Source organism: Lampetra planeri, chromosome 33 (assembly GCF_965212315.1).
Source record: "Lampetra planeri chromosome 33, kcLamPlan1.2.h2, whole genome shotgun sequence".
NCBI classification, from domain to species: Eukaryota; Metazoa; Chordata; class Hyperoartia; order Petromyzontiformes; family Petromyzontidae; genus Lampetra; species Lampetra planeri.
The window spans coordinates 11,637,696-11,651,098 of NC_136139.1; the positions used below are offsets into that span (position 1 = coordinate 11,637,696).

Consider the following 13,403-nt stretch of genomic DNA (forward strand, 5'->3'; position numbering starts at 1 on the left):
GGCGATGCCGCCGATACCCATCGGCTGCCTCCCACACGGCGCCACTCGCAGCGGCCGCCGGGAGCTCTGGACGGGTGCGAGGGGCTGGGGACCCCCTCCGCCTTCAATTACCACGACCACGACACCGCACGTCCACACACGTACACGACAACACATAGATTCCCCCGTGTAGCCTTAACAGGCGTTTTCAGGCTAGTGGTGTTTGTTATTGAGCACCTGTGAAGGCCGGCACGGCACACGAGGGGATAGGGTGGCCAGAACCACGCCCGACCGCCTTTGTCTCCCCATTGGCGAAGTTTACACACCGCACCAGGTACTCGTTTGAAACTTAATCAAATGAGTACCTGGTGCGGCGGGGAGGCCCAGGACCGGTTCAGATAATCGTCACTGGTGTTGGCCGTGAGCGGGAATCGAACTCGGGTCGCCGGGTTCGTAGCGCAGTGCAAAAACCGCTCCACAACCGCTCCACACTCCACACGCACAACATCCCGAACTCTACTTGACTGGCTGCTCTGTCCGCTTTGGCCAGGGGTCGGCAACCTTTCGAAGAAGGAGGAGGAGAGGGAGAGCCATTTACCTTGTTCGTGTCTTTGAACAAAACATTTCGAGAGCCACATCACACGCAGAGAGAGCCACTTGTACACAGCCGCAGGCACGCAGAAGATGACAACAGACATTCTGACTAAAATGAACTAAATAGGTGATGGAGTCAATTGCGTCTAGGTACCCCCCCCCCCCCCCCCCCCCGAGTTACTCTTTAACAATGCAGTTTGACTTTTGTTGTCACAAAGACGCTAACACTGCATCTGTGGGAAAATAGGTTCCTATTCACGACGGGGTTTCCAAGAAGACATTGTGTCGTAAAAGCGGGGACCGCCTGTGCTACATTCCAGAGTGCGAAGAACCGAATAAAGTAAATTTTGTTTTCATAAAACGGCTGCCCACAAAGCGGCAGCCAAAGAGCCGCAGGTTGCCGGGCCTGGTGCGGGCGGTACGGACCAGGCTCCCACGCCTGGGCCACGTGCAGCTTGGGTCGCAGGGATTTCTAGCGGTGGGGGGGGGTCATGCGTGCGCCTGGTGCCCACGCTTCTCTTCCTCCGAGTGGGGGGGCCCCGCCGGGACCGGCAGGGAGTACGAGGGGGCGTGGGACCCCCCACCCGCGCGCGCGGCCCAGGCAGGAGAGCACCACCTCGACTCCCAGGTCCACCGTGGCCACCACCGCGTCGCCCCCCTCGCCGCCTGTCACGCGCGGGTTCACCTCCACCAGGTCGAGGGCACTCAGCGAGCCTGGGGTGGGACACGCGGGGAGACCATGGCAAGGTGGAGGTGACGGATGGGGAGGGGAGAGCGATGAAGTGGCGGCGGCGGCGGCGGAGTGGGGATAGCGGAGGGATGGAGAAGTGAGAAGGTGGTGCGGAGAGTGGCGGTGGAGGAAGAGGAGGGAGGGGGATGCAGGAGCGGAGGTCGTGGGAGGGGTGGAGGGTGGAGATTGAGGAGCACGAGGGTGGAGGGAGGACTTTGTCGAGGGAGGAGTGGAAGTTTTGCAGGAGGAGGTGATGGAGGATAGTCGAGGTGGTCGAAGTGATGGAGGTGGTCGAGGTAATGGAGGTGGTGGAGGTGATGGAGGAAGTGGTGGAGGTGGTGAGGTGGTCGAGGTGGTGGAGGTGGAGGTGGTCGAGGTGGTGGAGGTGATGGAGGGTGGTCGAGATGGTCGAGTTGATGGAGGTGGTGGAGGTGGTGGAGGTGATGGAGGTGGTGGAGGTGATGGAGGTGGTGGAGGTGGTGGAGGTGGTAGAGGTGGTGAAGGAGGTGGTGGAGGTGGTGAAGAGTGGTGGAGGTAATGGAAGGTGGTCGAGGTGGTGGAGGTGGTCGAGGTGGTGGAGGTGGTTGAGGTGGTTGAGGTGGTGGAGGTGGTGGAGGAGGTGGAGGTGGTGGAGGTGGTGGAGAGTGGTGGAGGTGGTGGAGAGTGGTGGAGGTGGTAGAGAGTGGTCGAGGTGGTGGAGGTGGTCGAGGTGGTGGAGGTGGTGGAGGTGGTCGAGGTGGTGGAGGTGGTGGAGGTGGTCGAGGTGGTCGAGGTGGTGGAGGTGATGGAGGTGATGGAGGTGGTGGAGGTGATGGAGGAGGTGGTGAAGGTGGTGGTGGAGGGGGTCGAGGTGGTGGAGGTGGTGGAGGTGGTCGAGGTGATGGAGGTGATGGAGGTGGTGGAGGTGATGGAGGAGGTGGTGAAGGTGGTGGTGGAGGTGGTGGAGGTGGTCGAGGTCGTGGAGGTGGTGGAGGAGGTGGTGGAGGTGGTGGAGGAGGTGGTGGAGGTGGTCGAGGTGGTCGAGGTGGTCGAGGTGGTGGAGGTGGTCGAGGTGATGCAGGTGGTGGAGGTGATGGAGATGGTAGAGGGTGGTGGAGGTGGTGGAGGTAGTGGAGGTGATGGAGGTGATGGAGGTGGTCGAGGTGGTGAAGGTGGTCGAGATGGTGGAGATGGTCGAGGTGGTCGAGGTGGTCGAGGTGGTCGAGATGGTGGAGGTGGTGGAGGTGGTCGAGGTGGTGGAGGTGGTGGAGGTGATGGAGGGTGGTGGAGGTGGTCGAGGTGGTGGAGATGGTGGAGGTGGTGGAGGAGGGTGGTCGAGGTGGTCGAGGTGGTGGAGGTGATGGAGGTGATGGAGGGTGGTCGAGATGGTGGAGGTGGTAGAGGTGGTGGAGGTGGTGGAGGTGGTCAAGGTGGTGGAGGTGATGGAAGTGGTGGAGGTGGTCGAGGTGGTGGAGGAGGGTGGTCGAGGTGGTGGAGGTGGTCGAGGTGGTGGAGGTGGTGGAGGTGATGGAGGTGGTAGAGGTGGTCGAAATGGTCGAGGTGGTGGAGGTGGTGGAGGTGATGGAGGGTGGTCGAAATGGTCGAGGTGGTGGAGGTGGTAGAGGGTGGTCGAGGTGGTGGAGGTGGTGGAGGTGGTGGAGGTGATGGAGGTGGTGGAGGTAGTCGAGATGGTGGAGATGGTGGAGGTGGTCGAGGTGGTGGAGGTGGTGGAGGTGGTCGAGGTGGTGGAGGTGGTGGAGGTGTTGGAGGGTGGTGGAGGTGGTCGAGGTGGTGGAGGTGGTGGAGGTGGTGGAGGAGGGTGGTCGAGGTGGTGGAGGAGGGTGGTCGAGGTGGTGGAGGTGGTCAAGGTGGTGGTGGTGGTAGAGGGTGGTGGAGGTGGTGGAGGTGATGCAGGTGGTGGAGGTGGTGGAGGTGGTGGAGGTGGTCGAGGTGGTGGAGGTGGTAGAGGTGGTGGAGGTGATGGAGGTGGTCGAGGTGGTGGAGGTGATGGAGGGTGGTCGAGATGGTCGAGGTGGTGGAGGTGGTAGAGGGTGGTGGAGGTGGTGGAGGTGGTCGAGGTGGTGGAGGTGGTGGAGGTGGTCGAGGTGGTGGAGGTGGTGGAGGTGGTCGAGGTGGTGGAGGTGGTCGAGATGGTGCAGGTGGTGGAGGTGATGGAGGTGGTGGAGGTGGTGGAGGTGATGGAGGTGGTGGAGGTGGTTGAGGTGGTGCAGGTGGTAGAGGGTGGTGGAGGTGGTGGTGGAGGTGATGGAGGTGGTGGAGGTGATGGAGGTGGTCGAGGTGGTGGAGGTGGTCGAGATGGTGAAGATGGTCGAGGTGGTCGAGGTGGTCGAGATGGTGGATGTGGTGGATGTGGTGGAGGTGGTCGAGGTGGTGGAGGTGGTGGAGGTGATGGATGTGGTCGAGGTGGTAGAGGTGGTGGAGGTGGTGGAGGAGGGTGGTCGAGGTGGTCGAGGTGGTCGAGGTGGTGGAGGTGATGGAGGTGATGGAGGGTGGTCGAGATGGTCGAGGTGGTGGAGGTGGTCAAGGTGGTGGAGGTGATGGAGGTGGTGGAGGTGGTCGAGGTGGTGGAGGTGGTCGAGGTGGTGGAGGTGGTGGAGGTGGTGGAGGTGGTCTAAATGGTCGAGGTGGTGGAGGTGGTGGAGGTGATGGAGGGTGGTCGAAATGGTCGAGGTGGTGGAGGTGGTGGAGGTGGTAGAGGGTGGTCGAGGTGGTGGAGGTGGTGGAGGTGATGGAGGTGGTGGAGGTGGTCGAGATGGTGGAGATGGTGGAGGTGGTCGAGGTGGTGGAGGTGGTGGAGGTGGTCGAGGTGGTGGAGGTGGTGGAGGTGATGGAGGGTGGTGGAGGTGGTCGAGGTGGTGGAGGTGATGGAGGTGATGGAGGGTGGTCGAGATGGTGGAGGTAGTAGAGGTGGTGGAGGCGATAGAGGGTGATCGATATGGTCGAGGTGGTGGGGGTGGTGGAGGTGGTAGAGGGTGGTCGAGGTGGTGGAGGTGATGGAGGTGGTGGAGGTGATGGAGGTGGTGAAGGTGGTCGAGATGGTGGAGGTCGTCGAGATGGTGGAGGTGGTGGAGGTGATGGAGGGTGATCGAGGTGGTGGAGGTGGTGGAGGTGATGGAGGTGATGGAGGGTGGTCGAGGTGGACGCTCTCCCCGCTCACCCGTGGCGTGCACCTCCTCGGCGATGAACACCCCTCCCTGTGCGTGAGCCCCCTCCCCTCACCGGGGTCCCCGTGGCGGCGGGGGCCACGCTAGGGTCGAGTGCGTCCATGTCAAAGCTGAGGTGGAGCGGCCTGCGGCATCTGGGGTCACGCGGGGTCACGCGGGGTCACGCGGGGTCCCATCCACAGGGTCAGGGAAAAGGTAAAAAATCGGGGTCATGTTACAGTTATGGATAGGGTAACAGTTGAGGACTTAATTGCTCCCGATTGTGTTCGGGTTAGGCTCGGGTTAATGCATTGGCTAAATGTATCTTTTGATATTTAATTAGGGGTTAGCAGTTGGGTTTAAAGTTAGGTCGTGGGTTATGTTGAAGGCAGTTTTTAGGGCTATGTGGCTAGTTATAGCTAGGGTTAAGATTGGTGCTATTATTATGATTAGAGTTAAAACTGGGTCAGGGTTAGAACTGAGTTAGGGTTAGAAGTAGGTCAGGCTTAGAACTGGGTTAAGGTTAGGACTGGGATTGGGTTAGAGATGGAAGCGCCTGGGCATGAGATGATCCAGCGCCATCTCCACCACCTTCTGGATGCCCAGCAGGTCCACGTCGCGCATGGAGAAGTGTCTCATCCCGCCCGACTTGAGGATGAAGCTGCGCGACACGCGACCTCGGCTCGACGCGGACACGGAGCAGGTGCAAGGCGAGGCCGCTACCCCCCGTGGGACTCCCTGATCTCCGCTGAGCTCCCTTTAACCTCATGGACGCCCCTGAACCCCTCATGAACCTTGCTCACACGTGCGTGGTCCGGGGTCAGCTGGAGCGGGGGTGCTGCCCTTTCCGCACAACTGGTCCCCCCGTCTCCCCCTCTCCTCCCCATCCCCCACCGTCCTCCCGCCCCTGCGGGGTGCACGTAGCGGACAGGGGGTCACCTCTCAGCAGGGTCCACGTCCCTGAGCCCAAGGGCGACAGCCACGAGAACCCGGGCAGCGCCGGCACCTGCGGGGGGCAGCACAGAGAGGGCAGCGGTGGTGTTGGGGAGGGTGGTGGGGCGCGGGTGGGGGGATGCGGGCACCTCGCCCACACCGTGGGCCGCGGGGACGTGGGGGGGGTGGGCACCGGCACTTCGCTTGTCATGCAGCTCGCGCAGCAGGAAGGCCACGGGCTGCCCGTGCAGGTTCCCCGTGGGGGTGGTGAGCGGCACGTTGACGTCCGCGTGAGCGTCCACCCACAGCACGCACGAGTCGGGCCGCTCCCGCACGTGGCCCGACACCGAGCCGTTAAGCCAGGCTGGGGGCGGGGGGGGTGGGGGGGGCACTGGGTCGCAGGGGTCACGGGGGTGAGAGACGGGAGGTCAGAAGAAGAGAGACGGAGATCAGGAGGGGAAAGACGGCGGGTGAAGAGGATATAGGGGTGAGTAGGGGAGAGTAGTGATGGTGGTGGTAGTGATGGTAGTGATGGTGGTAGTAATGGTGGTAGTGATGGTAGTGATGGTAGTGATGGTGGTAGTGATGGTAGTGATGGTGGTGGTAGTGATGATGGTGGTAGTGATGGTGGTAGCGATGGTGGTAGTGATGGTGGTGATGGTGGTAGTGATGGTGGTAGTGATGGTGGTAGTGATGGTGGTAGCGATGGTGGTGGTAGTGATGGTAGCGATGGTGGTAGTGATGGTGGTAGTGATGGTGGTGATGGTGGTAGTAATGGTGGTAGTGATGGTAGTGATGGTGGTAGTGATGGCACGGGGAAGTGGAGGGGGGGCACAGGGAAGTGGAGGGGGGGCACGGGGAAGTGGAGGGGGGCACGGGGAAGTGGAGGGGGGGCACAGGGAAGTGGAGGGGGGCACGGGGAAGTGGAGGGGGGCACGGGGAAGTGGGGGGGGGCACGGGGAAGTGGAGGGGGGCAGGGTGAAGTGGAGGGGGGGCACGGGGAAGTGGAGGGGGGCACAGGGAAGTGGAGGGGGGGCACGGGGAAGTGGAGGGGGGGCACGGGGAAGTGGAGGGGGGGCACAGGGAAGTGGAGGGGGGGCACGGGGAAGTGGAGGGGGGCACGGGGAAGTGGAGGGGGGCACGGGGAAGTGGGGGGGGGGGCACGGGGAAGTGGAGGGGGGGCACAGGGAAGTGGAGGGGGGGCACAGGGAAGTGGAGGGGGGCACGGGGAAGTGGAGGGGGGCACGGGGAAGTGGAGGGGGGCACGGGGAAGTGGAGGGGGGGCACAGGGAAGTGGAGGGGGGCACGGGGAAGTGGAGGGGGGGCACGGGGAAGTGGAGGGGGGGCACGGGGAAGTGGAGGGGGGGCACAGGGAAGTGGAGGGGGGGCACAGGGAAGTGGAGGGGGGCACGGGGAAGTGGAGGGGGGCACGGGGAAGTGGAGGGGGGCACGGGGAAGTGGAGGGGGGGGCACAGGGAAGTGGAGGGGGGCACGGGGAAGTGGAGGGGGGCACGGGGAAGTGGGGGGGGGCACGGGGAAGTGGAGGGGGGCACGGGGAAGTGGAGGGAGGGCACGGGGAAGTGGAGGGGGGCACGGGAAGTGGAGGGGGGGCACGGGAAGTGGAGGGGGGGAACAGGGAAGTGGAGGGGGAGCACGAGGAAGTGGAGGGGGGGCACGGGAAGTGGGGGGGGCACGGGAAGTGGGGGGGGCACGGGGAAGTGGAGGGGGAGCACGAGGAAGTGGAGGGGGGGCACGGGGAAGTGGAGGGGGGCACGGGGAAGTGGAGGGGGGGCACAGGGAAGTGGGGGGGGGGGCACGGGAAAGTGGAGGGGGGCACGGGAAAGTGGAGGGGGGGCACAGGGAAGTGGAGGGGGGCACGGGAAGTGGGGGGCGGAGTGCGATATTCGAGGGCCTTCTTTGTGGCCTCGTCTCATCAGTGTCAGACCATAGAATGCCAAAAGGCGACCAGTACAAATGAAGTATTGGAAATGACGGCAGGAAACTCCTTGACGGGTAACACACTTCTTTTATTAAATCTTCACTTATCTCGATACAACGTGTGGTCTCTATTCTTCCGAGTACGGTCACCATACACCGGTACAACTCGTAACCTCTATTCTTCTTATAGCACACTGTACTTGACTCGTGTAGACCCTCTGCCTCCGTCTACACTCTTCACTCGTCTCGTGTAGACTCTAGGCCTCTGGCTACACACACATCACTCGTCTCGTGTAGACTCGTCTCGTGTAGACCCTATGCCTCTGGCTACACACACATCACTCGTCTCGTGTAGACTTGTCTCGTGTAGACCCTATGCCTCTGGCTACACACACATCACTCGTCTCGTGTAGACTTGTCTCGTGTAGACCCTATGCCTCTGGCTACACACACATCACTCGTCTCGTGTAGACTCGTCTCGTGTAGACCCTATGCCTCTGGCTACACACACATCACTCGTCTCGTGTAGACTCGTCTCGTGTACACAATCTGCATGCTGACACTGCATGCTCACCCTACACTCCGCCTCTGGGTTACACAGAGTCCCGGTCCTCACAGGACTGCGGGACTAGGTACCGCAGGGCCCTATCTCTTCCTCTCCGTCTTCAGTCTTCGCTGGTTACACCCTCCTCGTGCGCCTGTGCGCATCACCTTATATAGTCCCTCCTCCCGGGAGACAGAGCGGATGCGGACCTCGATGTGAGCATCGCTCCTTAGTGAACCAATCACAACGCGCTATCTCTACGATCCTCTTTCCCCCAGCGCGTGTTTCCACTCACCAACCAATCACGCCGCGCTGCCACCCGATCACTCCCACACCAGCGCGTCACCGGCACCCAGCCAATCAGCACCACACAACCCACGATCCCGCGCTGACCCCTGATCCCTCACCGTCAGCGCGCGTCACCACACACACATCCAATCACGACGCGCTGGCACCTGATCGCTACCCCAGCGCGTATCACCACTACATCACCCCCCCCCACATAGCTCGCAGCCGTCCCGGCTGCTAACCAACAACCTCCCACAACGTTAACACAACAAAACCCCCACCCCCCAGTGTGCCCCGTAACACAACAACAACACAACCTATGTACAATTTGACAATTAACACAAGAAAAGTTAACAATACCACACACAACACCTTATAAGAAGCTATATACAGCCCGACGAACAACATAATAAAAGCTATTTCCAGAAAATGAACGCGCCCAGCGTCTCTGCAACTACACGCAGTGACGAGGCGCTCCAACTGCCTCGACTCCTCACGTGGCAGGTCAAACAAAGTAGCGCGACCTGGCGCGAGTCCGTCTGGCCGGTCCGTCATATGGGACAGGACACTGACGACCGTCCGGCGGCTCCGGCTGCTCTAGACGGCGTGGAACGGGCCTGAAAGGGCCGGCCCCGCCGCGAAGATCCGGCCGCCGGTGGTCGGCAGCTGTCAGTTCCGAGACACCTGGGAGCAGATCAGGCGGAGACATGTGAGGATCAGGCAGAGACATTTCCCCCTTTGGGTCGTCGGTCACGTCACATGCTCGGCCCTCACGACACAATGGGAGGCCATATGGAGGCGAGAACGGTTTCAGTCGGGAGGGGTGGACGTACCACCGTCGTTTTCCCCATTTTATCTGAACGCACTGGGGCCGTGCAACGCGCACGACCTCCACGGGCCCCCGCCATGGCCTCAACAATTTAGGCGACTTAGCCAAGGGTGCTTGAGGGCAATGCAGCCAGGCCCTGTCACCAGGTTTCCATTCGTGCACGGACACCTTCCGTGCCCGCAACCGTTCATTAGCAATTTGGCGAGCCCGCGAATTAAGCCGTGCAGCCTCCCTTGCCTCTGTCAGCTTGTGAATATTGAATTTAATGTGTTCTGCCAATTTCGAATTAGTTCGTGGAGCGGACAGGCCAAGCTGCGTTTCCATGGGCGGGTCGGCTTCCCGACCGTACATCAAATAGAATGGGGAAAAACCCGTCGCTGCATGGGGGGCCATCCTATACGCGGCAAGGACCCCCGGGACCTGCAGGTCCCAATCTACATGTGCCTCACACACCTGGTGGCACAGCATAGAAGTCAAAGTCTTGTGAAGTCTCTCCACCATCCCGTCCGTCTGCGGGTGGTACGGGGAGGTACGCACCTTCTTGGTACCCAACAGATCGCACACCTCTTGCAACAATTTACTCGAAAAAATTTTCCCTTGGTCGGTCAGCAAGCGTTCGGGAGCCCCCTTGTCCAGGCCCTGGACAAAGGCGTCCGTCACAGCCGCTGCCGACTGGTTGGCGAGAGGCCACGCCATAGGCCACCAGGTGAATTATTCGACCCCCACCAACAGGTATTTATTCCCTCTAGGCGTGACTGGAAAAGGCCCCAAAATATCGAGTGCAACGAGCTCGTTAGTGCGCGAGACCTGAATAGATTGCAGCGGTGGATTAGCTGGCACGGGCGGTGGTTTCCGTCTGGCGCACTCAACGCACCCCTTCAGAATATTTACCACGTCACTCCCCATTCCCGGCCAATAATAGTCACGCTGAAGCAGGGCAAGCGTTTTGTTTACTCCCAAATGCAAGAGGCGTTCGTGTGCGGCCAAAACAACTTTCCCCCTTACAGCAGAAGGCACCACCAGTGCATGCCGCCGGGACAAACTGTCCCATCTCATCAACATGCCCTGTTTAAGTACATAGGAGCCAGTTCGCTCCTGGTCCTCTTTAGGACCTCCCACCCTGCGGCGCAATGCTAGCAGGGAGCTGTCCGCCATTTGGAGACGGCCCCACTCACTCAGCGACAGTGAGAGCAGCGAGTCCCGATCCTGACAGGTAGCGGGGACATCCCCGATTGGCGCGCACGCGGTCGCAGCCAATGCCCCTTTATCTTCCACAACCGGCGGTTTACAGCGCGCCGATCCCGATAGACACGCACATTTCTGACAAGGCAACAATCGCGACAGGGCATCGGCATTTGTGTGTCGCAACCCCTTACGGTATGTGGTCGTGAACTGATAGTCTTGGAGGACTTCCAACCACCGTGACAATTGGCCCGAGGGTTGGGCGACCCTCAATGAATACTGTAGCGCCGCATGGTCCGTCCGGACCGTAAAGTGACGACCATAGAGATACGGTCTGAACTGTTGTACAAAAAAAACAATGGCGAGCAGTTCACGACGGGTGACGCAGTAGCGCTGCTCCGCCGGAGACAACACCCTGCTACCATAAGCGACCACCCTTTTGACTCCCCCAACGACCTGGGACAGTACCCCCCCAATGCCCGTGTTGCTAGCATCCGTATCTAGCAAGAAGGGACTCGCAAAATCCGGATAACGCAAGGGTGGGGCACCCACCAAGGCGTCCCGGAGGGCGCAGAACGCGGCCTCCTCTTCCGGTCCCCATTGGAACTTCACACCCTTCGCCGTCAGAGCGTGCAAGGGTTTTGCAATAGTGGCGAAGTGCTCAACGAATCGGCGGTAATACGAAGCAAAACCGATGAAACTGCGCACGTCTGCAACTGACGTGGGTGTCGGCCATGAACTGACACAGTCCGTCTTCGCGGGATCGGTAGAGATCCCCGAAGAGTCGACAATGTGACCCAAGTATCTAACGGACTTACAAAAAAGGTGGCATTTGGCCGGTTTAAATTTCAATTTAGCCGATCGCATTCGCAAGAACACCCCTCTCAATCGCTGGAGGTGTTCCTCAAATGTTTTACTGAAAACAATGACATCGTCAAGGTAAATCAAGCACGTCTCCCATTGCAAGCCCGACAAAACCAACTCCATAAGGCGCTGAAACGTCGCTGGAGAGGAGTGAAGTCCCATGGGTAACCGGTTAAACTGGAACAGGCCCCCTGGAGTCCGAAATGCTGTCTTAGGTTTAGACTCTTCGTCGAGTGGCAACTGCCAGAACCCCGATAACAAATCAAGAGTCGAAAAATATCGCGCACCAGACAATGCATCGAGCGACTCGTCCATCCTGGGGAGCGGATACGCGTCAGCCACAGAGATCTTATTCAGGCGACGGAAATCTACGCAAAATCGCAAGGACCCGTCTTGCTTCTTAACCAGCACAATAGGTGCTCCCCAAGGACTGGAGGAAGGCGAAATAATGTCGGCTTCAAGCCGACTGAACATGTTCCTTTTCAGCAGGACTCAGTCGGAAGGGATTTAGCCTGACCGGTGCCGCATCGCCCGTGTCAATGTGGTGGCGTAACAAATCCGTACACCCAATGTCATATTTATGTTTACTGAACACATCAGAAAATTCCATTAGTAACTCGCGCAGCGCATCCAACTGCACCCCTGACAAATCGTCCGAGCCCGCGCACAGCGAATGGACCCATTCAAGGTCGTCCCTCGGTTCAATGTTCTGCGTGGGGCTCGGATCAACGTGCGCAACCAGCCGCTCCTCCGCAGGAACCCGCGCCGCGTGAGCCAGCACGGTACCCTGCTGAATGACGGCTGGCCGCGACCCAGCGTTTAAAACCATCACAAACGGATCCTTGTCCGCCCGAACCAAAGTGTGAGCCACCGACAAATCGACCCCCCCGACAGCCCTGTTAGAAGGACCCAAAAGCATGCCTTGTTCCGAAGTCCCCTCCACCCATGGTTTCCGCAACCGGAGGGGAATTAACATCTGTGAACCCGGGGGCACGTGCACGGTCTGCGTCGCCAATGCTTGTATCGTGGCGCACGCCGTCCGAATCTCAGTAGGGCTCGTCAAAAATGAAATACGGCGACCCGAAGGTAGTTCAATGCAACGCTGATCGATTAGAAATTTAATGGGCATCTTAGCCAAAAAATCAGTGCCCAATAGACAAGGAACCGCCAAAGAAGACGAAACGAAAACGGGTCCCGACAATTTGATATCCCCAATGCAAATGGACGCCCTAATCTGACCGATAATGCCTAACGATCCCCCATTTGCGGCGAAAAATGGCACATCCACTGGGAGCAGCGGACGGCATTGGACGGGGAGAATGTTATAAATGAGGTCCGATATAAAATAGTCGCCGACGCCCCCGTGTCCACAAATACCCTGACCTCGACCCCATCAATAGAACCCGCAACGACGGATGAACCCGCTGAAGCAGCCACAATTCTATGCCCCAACTCCGACCATTCAATGTCTCTCCGGTCCCGGCCGAAACCCCCTCGCCGAACCGAATCCCCGAACCCTAACCGGCCCTCTTCCGTCGCCCCGCGACGGCCCATGCGTGTCGAGTGTGTGGGCCGAGCATGTGAGGTGCCGCGACTTGCCGGGGTTTGTAGGGATGCCTTGGGGCCTTGGTCGTCGTCCAGCCGAGATCCCATGGCGCGCTGACGGGGAGCGCGGCAACCGGACGCCACGTGGCCCCGGAGGCCGCAGTTATAGCACGTGATGAGGGTCGTCGGTGATCTCGGTTGCTCCAGCTTGCGAGCCGATCGCAGAGGCGACCGACCCCCCGACCTCCAGTCCCCTGGTCGTCCCGCGGTGAACGCCTCCTCTCGCGGACTGACGACTTGGGGTTCGGTGATCACCGGACCCGGAGCTGAGGCCACGGCAGCGTTGCAGACGATCCCCTGTTTGCGTTGAAGGGCCTCGTGCGCTTGTATACTCGTAGCGACCCGTAAGGAAGAAATGTCGATCTCGTCGGCCGTGTTGATGGGGACCCCCAGGTCCTGCGCCAACTTAAGCAGCTGCTCCAAAACCATCGCATCCTGGCCCTCCTCGTCCATCCGAGGGAATGCAGCATCGGCGAGAGCCAGCAACGCCGTGCGATAGGCGAGCGCGGTCTCCGTGTCCGCCTTCCGCCTTGCATAAAAATGATGGCGGCACGCCGAGGGAGGTCCGTAGACCTTGGCCATGAGACCCAGCGCTGCCTTAAGCGTGGAGCGGTCCGACCTCCGAGCTGACATGAAGGCCGCGAGCGCGTTGTCGTCCAACATGGCAGGCAGTGCCCGCAGCGCCGTAGCATCGGACCAGGCAGACATCTCCTGATGCGCCAAAAACCTGCGCTGAAATTGGCCCCAGTCCCCGCCTTCCGCCTTGAAGGCTGA

At 60.4% G+C, this 13,403-nt stretch overlaps 1 long non-coding RNA gene across 1 annotated transcript; it reads right to left on the reverse strand.

Moving 5' to 3' along the window:
• Positions 1-737: 737 nt before the first annotated feature.
• LOC144729801 (uncharacterized) lies at positions 738-5,319 on the reverse strand. Its single transcript, XR_013587766.1, has 3 exons — positions 5,250-5,319; positions 4,461-4,601; positions 738-1,287 (listed from the first exon to the last, which is right to left on the reverse strand). It is a non-coding gene; the product is annotated as an uncharacterized LOC144729801 (long non-coding RNA).
• Between the last annotated feature and the right edge of the window lie 8,084 nt (positions 5,320-13,403).